The 7,781-nt window shown below is 42.0% G+C and overlaps 1 long non-coding RNA gene across 1 annotated transcript; it reads left to right on the top strand.

The window, feature by feature from the left end:
• The first annotated feature begins 399 nt into the window (after positions 1-399).
• Gm41572 lies at positions 400-7,309 on the top strand. The gene is made up of 2 exons (XR_876756.3): positions 400-3,301; positions 4,638-7,309. It is a non-coding gene; the product is annotated as a predicted gene, 41572 (long non-coding RNA).
• Positions 7,310-7,781: the final 472 nt, after the last annotated feature.

The following is a 7,781-nucleotide window of genomic DNA, read 5'->3' as shown; positions in this document are numbered from 1 at the left end:
TTGATAGATTTCCATATATTAAACCATTCCTGCATCCCTGGTTCTTTCTCTTTTTTAAAACTGAATCCAGTGACCCAAGTGGGGCGATGCATGCCTTTAATCTCAGCGTTCAAAAAGGAGAAATAGAAAGATCTGTGAAAGCCGGATGTGGTGGCGCACTCGAGAGCCGAACGTGGTGGCGCACGCCTTTAGTCCCAGCACTTGGGAGGCAGAGGCAGGCGGATTTCTGAGTTTGAGGCCAGCCTGGTCTACAAAGTGAGTTCCAGGACAGCCAGGGCTATACAGAGAAACCCTGTCTCAAAAAACCAAATCAAAAAAAAAAAAACAAAAAACAAAAAACAAAAAACAAACAAACAAAAAAAAACAAAACAAAACAAAAAAATCTGAGAGCTCATAGCCTACATAGAGAAATAGAAAGATCTCTGAGAGCCTGATCTACATAGTAAGTTCCAGGTCAGCCAGGGCTACAAAGTGAGATTCTTTCTCAAAAGCAGAACTGTCACAAGCAAGAAGAGAGATAGATATGCGTAGTAAGTGTAACAAATGTTATATTTTATTATGCTGAGAGTCATCATACAATTTTCACTAAATTCCTAACTACAGTCCTAAGTCTATCTCCCCATGGCTGCTCACCTATGGAACAAATCTTACCTGAAGGCCAGGTCCAGTTTCTAACAGAAATTACGATTTGAGGGTCAGGATCCTGGGAGAGACTCTCCAGCTCCAGGACAGATTAAGGTGCCATCTCCCCAGCTGTGCAGAGCCAAGCACTGTTCTTAGTCTTTGCTTATATAATGTCCAGTGGGCATCACTGGGTCTTAGATTGTGTCTGGTTATTTTGAATGAGTGATGTCACTGAGTTTTGCTTATCAGATTCAGTCTTGGGTGTAGCTATTTGATTAAGCTATTTTTACATGTCTAAAAGACCTTTTTCTATTCTCATTACAAAATCAAACCAAAACACTGAGGTCAATTAATGCTGCTCAGAAGTGCATGGGTGTGGGGCCATTCACTGGAGAGAGTATGGCCAACCTACCAGAGGTTACACTCTTGAAAAATAACTGACTCATCTTTCTGTACTAGCCCTCCACTTACAATAACTCCTAGAGGTGGATGAGCCTCATGTGCCCCTCCCCCATACATGTTAGAAAGTCAACTGGCTTGATCTTGTGCAGGTAACCACAGTTGCTGAGTGTTCATGAGTGCAGTGGTCATGAAATAGTGTTTTGTCCTGGTTATTAGCATTCTTTTTTTTCCTCTTTCTTTTCTTTTCTTTTTTTTTTTCTTTTTTTTTTTTGGTTTTTGGTTTTTGGTTTTTTGAGACAGGGTTTCTCTGTATAGCCTTGGGTGTCCTAGAACTCACTCTGTAGATCAGGCTGGCCTCGAACTCAGAAATCAGCCTGTCTCTGCCTCCCAAGTGCTGGGATTAAAGGTGTGAACCGCCACTGCCCAGTGGTTATTAGCATTCTTAATAGATCCCAGTTAATAATTCTTATCAGAACTATAACAGACAGATTTCTTCCCATTCTGCATCCTGCCTCTCTAAATTGCTTATTGTTTCCTTTGCTATACAGACACTTTTTAATTTCATGAATTCCCTTTGTCAAATTTGGACATTATCTCCCATACTGTTGAAATCCTATTTAGAAAATCCTTGGTTGGGCTAGAGAAATAGCTCAGTGGTTAAGTGCCTGTACTGTTCTTTCCCAGTACCCACTCATAACTATCTGTAACTCATTTCTGTCCTTTCCTGGCACATGTGCACTTGCCCACTGTGGTGGTTTGAATAGGTATGGTCCCCATAGACTCATGTGTTTGAATACTTGGCCACAGGGAGTGGCATTACTAGGAGGGGTAGCCTTATTGGAAGAGGTATGGTCTTGTTAGAAAAAGTGTGTCACTGTGGAATTGGGGCTTCGAAGTCTTAAATGCTTAAGCTACACGCAGTGTGAAACACATTCCTCCTGGCTGCCTTAGGATCAAGATATAGAACTCTCACCTCCTTCTACAGCACCATGTCTGCCTGGATGCTGCCTTGCTTCCCTGACATGATGATAATGGACTAAACCTCTGAAACTGCAAACCAGCCCCAATTAAATATTTTTCTTTATAAGAGTTGCCTTGGTCATAGTGTCTCTTCTTCACAGCAATAAAACCCTAACAAGACACCCACAAACAGACATAAACACACAACTTAGAATAATAAAAATAAATCTTAAAAAAAGATAAAGTGGTTGATTGGACCTATATCTAGAAGGACTTTGCCTACGTTTTGCTATTGGAGTTTCAGAATTTCTGGTCTTATATTATTAAAGTTTCTGATGCATTTTGAGTTAATTTTTATGCAGATTGAGAGAGATAAGCATAACTTATTTTTCTACATGTACCTATTGAATTATCTCAACACTGGTTTTTTTTTAAGGCTATCTGTTTTCCAATGTATGTTTTGAAAAAAACTTTGTTGGGGCTGGAAAACTAATTCACTGGTTAAGAGTACTTACTGCTTTTGCAGAGGCCCTGAATGTGCTTCCCAGACTCAAATTGGATGGCCTAAAACTACCTGTATGTAACTCTAGTTCCGGGGGATCTAATATTATCTTCTGGACTCCCTGGGAACCTGTACTCATGTATACATATACATACATATATCTATGAATAAAAATAATCCAAAGAGAAACCCAATGAGCCCTTTACATGGGTACTGTGATCAGTCATTATGATTGTGGAACAAGCATTTCTAACCAGCAGGACATCTCTCCATGCCCCTCCCACTCTGTTAGAGATCAAACCCATTTGCACATACCAAGCAACTTCTTCAGCACTGAGCCATACCTCCAGCCCTTTATCAACTGCTAATGGAGCAAATCTAGGTCTCTAGTGTGATTCTTACCCTTCCTCTTAGAAATGTATGTGGGATATTTTAGGAGTCAGTAGATTTAGTGCCTATGAACTTCACCCTGAAAGAGTGAGCTGTGCTGGATCCTCCCCGTAAGAAATTCTATAGAGAAGTGATTCAGGGAACCTTCAGAAACTTGACTTTTACAGGTGAGAATGAGTTGCCTAGTATCTTCATAGTTAATCATTTGCAAAGGTTCTCTGTGATGCCCAGTGATTTGAAACATGGAAAAAACAACATTTTAGTGAATATTTCAGGAATGATCACTTTATGCTATGAATGCAGAGAAAATATATGGGTTTTCTGTAATGTAATAATTTGTGCCTTCTGAATCTTCACTTTAGGAAAAATTCTGGAAGTCTTGACCATTGAAGATAAATACAAAATTGTCTGGAAAAATCCAAGGTAATTTGCACTTAAAAGAGAAAGCAATGTTCTCCAATAAATCTGGTGTGACAGGAAACTTGAAAAATAAGCAAGAGATCGTAATAAGCCCAGGTGAGGGGCAGGGCCAGCTTTCCCAAGTGTGATGGCCTGGCAAGGGGGTGGACCAGCTCAGCACTGTGCCTCAAGTGGCAGTCCACACCAAGGACATCTGCCTCAAGTTTGGTGGTAACGCAGACCTGGGACATCAACATAAACCCCAGCTGCCATAGGATTACAGACCTAAGGCATGACCCTCAGCAGCAGCAAGGGCCCCGATGTCCCCATGGCCTCAGGTGGCAGCACTGGTCACTCAGATGAATATGTCCCCGAGGGAGCTCAGATCTCAGACATCTGTTGATTTATTATTATATTAATATAGACTCATAAAATTAATATGGCAGCAGTTATTCCTTAACCAGCTTATTCCTCAATAACCATATAGAAAGACTAAGATTTATTAAAATGCCCAACTTGAGACCCATCCCATGGGCAAGCACTAATCCCTGTCACTATTAATGATACTTCGTTATTTTTGCAGACAGGAGCCAAATACTGAACAATTATTATGCCATTCTATACCTTCACGCTAGTCAGGCTTCCTCCCAGACAATATTCTCAAATTATTTGCATTTTTCATCCTTCTTGAACCAGCTCTGTTCTCCTCATGCTGCCTCAACCTCTCCTTGTGGCTCCCTCTTCCCCTTCCTAGAATTGGAAGTCTCACCTTATTCTCCCTAAAGCTCTGAATTGGCTCTTTGGCTTTTATTGCTAAGGCAGAGAATGAACAAACGACAATGTTTATAAAAGCTTAAGAAAGGAGCATTTAAGAATAAACATAACACAGGACAGCCAGGGCTACACAGAGAAACCTTGTCTGGAAAAAAAAAAACCATAAATAAATAAATAAATAAATAAAACAAAGTTACGTCTAGATTGCAACAAAATATGAATACAAGAAATCAGCTTTTCAGTAACACAAGGATAGGGCATTTCCAGGACGAGACAGAGACCTCAGATAAAGGAAGCACCCAAGAACCAATGGAGGTGACCTTAGCTGTGACCAACTATATTGGGGATATAGAACCTGAAGAGGCCACCTCTTATAGCCAGGCAGAAACCCCAGTAGAGCAATAGAGGCACCAACACACCTACAAAGCTTTTAACCCCAAATTTATCCTGTCTACGAGAAATACAGGCACAGGGGATGGAACACAGACTGAATGAATGGCCAACCAATAACAGGCCCAACTTGAGACCCTTCCATGGGCGAGCACCCATCCCTGTCACTATTAATGATACTTTGTTATGTTTGCAGACAGGAACAAGTTGTCCTTTAAGAGGACCCACCCAACAGCTGACTCAGACAGATACAGACACCCACAGCCAAACAGTGGATGGAGCTTGGGGACTCTTACAGAAGAACAAGAGGAAGGATTTCAGCCTCTAAGGAATAAGACCGCCACAAGAAGACCAATAGAGTCAACTGACCTGGACTCTTGGGGTTCTCAGAGTCTGAACCACCAACCAAAGAACATACATGGGCTGGACCTAGGCTTCCCCACACATAATGTACCAGTTATGCACCTTGGTCTTACATGTGGGTCCCAAACAACTAGAGCAGGGGCTATTCCAAAAGCTGCTGCCTATATGTGGGATACGATCCTCTAACTGGGATGCCTTGTCTGGCCTCAAAGGGAGAGGAAGTGCCTAGCCTTGCAGAGACTTGAAATGCCAGGGCTAGGGGGATATCCAGGGGACTCCACCCACTCACAGGAAAAGGGGAGGGAAATGGTGGAAGGATTGTTGGAGGGGGTGACCAGAAGGGGGCAGTGAGCAGGATGTAAAGTGAATAAGTATAAACAAACAAACAAGCAAACAAATAAATAATAAAGTTAAATAAAAAATAAAACAAAGGATAACCTTTACACAGTGCATAAAATCATTATGCCTACAGACATCTACATGGTGTCCAGCAGCAGCCCAGACCACAGACATCCACTTGGCCTTTGGTGGTAACAGACATTGACACAGATACCAGTTGCAGCAGCATCAGAGACTCAGATACAGCCCTTGGTGGCAGCCCTAGGGTCAGAACCTCCTCCTATCTGTCTGTTCCTTGCTGCTGTGTGTCTCTAGTTACACCTTTCTCCACATTGTATGAACTTCTAGGCTTCACTTTCTCTTCTGCATCTCCACTGGATTCTCCATTCTTCCCATCTTTCTATCACACATTCATCCATTGTAGCACCCATGGCAGGTGCCTTTCTTCCATCCCAGGCAGGTGTCTTTCTGGAGGCTGCTGTGGCTGGGGTGGCCACTTGGGTCCTTTCCTAGTTTTTAAATTTTAATTTTTAAAGATTTATGCATGTATGTATGTACGCATGTATGTATATGTGCACGTGATACCCAAGAAGCCAGAATAGGGAATCAGATTCCTTCCCAGAGTGGTGGTGAGTTGCCCAATGTGGGTGCTGAGAATCTATCTCTGCTCTTCTGTATAAGACCAACTAGTGCTCTTAATTCTCTGAGCCATCTCTCCAGTTCCCTTTTGTGTTTTAAAGTTTTATATCTCTTCGTTTTTCATTTATACTTCCTGCAAGCACACTTAGTACATGTGCTTTACACTTAAAACACACACACAGAGATAACCTTTACACAGTGCATAAAAACATTATGCCTACAGACATCTGCATGGTGTCCAGCTATGTGATGTCTGGCTTAGGTATGATTCAGATGGCTCAGAGTGAGAGCCTGGTGGAGATGTTATTGAACAGTACAGAAGCTAGTTCATATGGAACATGATGAAGCCACAGTACCAGGAGAAGTAGCCATTCGCTATTGAGGAATATAACCCATAGAGACCCTGAATAACAGAAGCTGTGGTGTATGGTAAAGGGAAACAGACCCGCCACCATCCATCTTTTGAGGCAGCTGAATAGCTCAATTTAGTTTCCTATTGTCTGCTTTCTAAGTGGCATCTCTCATGAGAAGAAGTGTTTCAAAGTGTGTGGGAGCACCTGCATCTTTTTTATATTATTCCACAGCTCAGTGAACTCATTCATACCTTTTTGCTTTAAGATGTGCCAGGTTTCCTAGCACTGAACAAGTTTATCAGAAGGTCCAGCTACAGCAAAAGTCATTAGAAAACCCTAAGGGGATGGTGGAGACTGGGGGGAGGGAATGTAGAAGGGGGCACTGGGAAGAGGGGGACTGCAATTGGAATATAATATGAATAAATTAATGGTAAAAAAAAAGAAAACCCTAAACCTGAAGTAACTATTATACAAGAAACGTGGAATGTTGGTGATGCTTGCTTTCATGAGTGTGGTAGCATATGCATCTAATCCCAGCAAAGGAGACAGAGGTAGATACAGGCAGGCGTTTATGAGTTGGAGCCCAGCCTGGTCTGCATGAGTTCCAGGCCAGGTAGAGCTACAAAGTGAGACCCTATCTCAAAAATAAACAGATGAATAAATATTAATAAATGCTTAAGGATGACCATGATATACTTATTTAATAAGTAGACACTGACCACAAGTGGTGGTATTTTTGTTTCTTCATAGGCTTCTATCCTAACAATTTACCTAAACATACTGACCTCATATGGTGTGGAACCAAAAGAGAGGCCATTGTTGTTACAGACCCATACTGTCACTGTTACTAAGTCTCCATACCGTACAAGAATACGTTTCTGATCTTTAAGCCTAATGTAAGAAGCTACATTGTCATAACTGTTATGTTTTCATATCCTATAAGAATATGTTTGTTTTCTAAGCCTCTGGCAATTTATGCTTTTCAACCAATGAATATGTAACCCCATGATGTAAACCCACCCTTTGCCCTACTCTGAACTCCCGAACCTGTGATAATGACTGCCCTTTTGCCTTATGAAGATGTCTTCCCAGATACCTCGGTGACTCCCCTTCCATATGGTGTAGTCTTTCAGTATGCTTATTGCCTCCTTCCTAAAAACCAACTGTCCTGGCAGCTGTTCTGCATGGCATTTATTCACCTCACAGGCAGCCTCGAGCCCTAAGTCCTCCACTCTTCTGTCCAGGCAGGGACAGCCAATTATCTTGGCAGTTCTTTTCTATCAACCCTAACCCTTCCCCATAAAAGGGACCCCCCAAACCAGTGAGAAGGTGCTCTCTGAAATCCCAGCTTTGGGAGAGGTAGCCAGCTGGTCAGTTCCAAATTTGGCTTGCTTTAGTCAGACAGTTGTGCAATTTTTTTTTTCAGGTCTAACAACAGACTTAAAAATTGTTGGCCGGGCATGGTGGCGCACGCCTTTAATCCCAGCACTCGGGAGGCAGAGGCAGGCGGATTTCTGAGTTCGAGGCCAGCCTGGTCTACAGAGTGAGTTCCAGGACAGCCAAGGCTACACAGAGAAACCCTGTCTCGAAAAACCAAAAAAAAAAAAAATTGTTATAGTAATACTAAGAAGTAAATGAATACTCTA

The sequence above is a fragment of the Mus musculus genome, chromosome 17 (genome assembly GCF_000001635.26).
Source record: "Mus musculus strain C57BL/6J chromosome 17, GRCm38.p6 C57BL/6J".
Taxonomy (NCBI): Eukaryota; Metazoa; Chordata; class Mammalia; order Rodentia; family Muridae; genus Mus; species Mus musculus.
The sequence above is the reverse complement of the archived record's forward strand: the minus strand, read 5'-3'. Positions and strand labels throughout refer to the sequence as shown.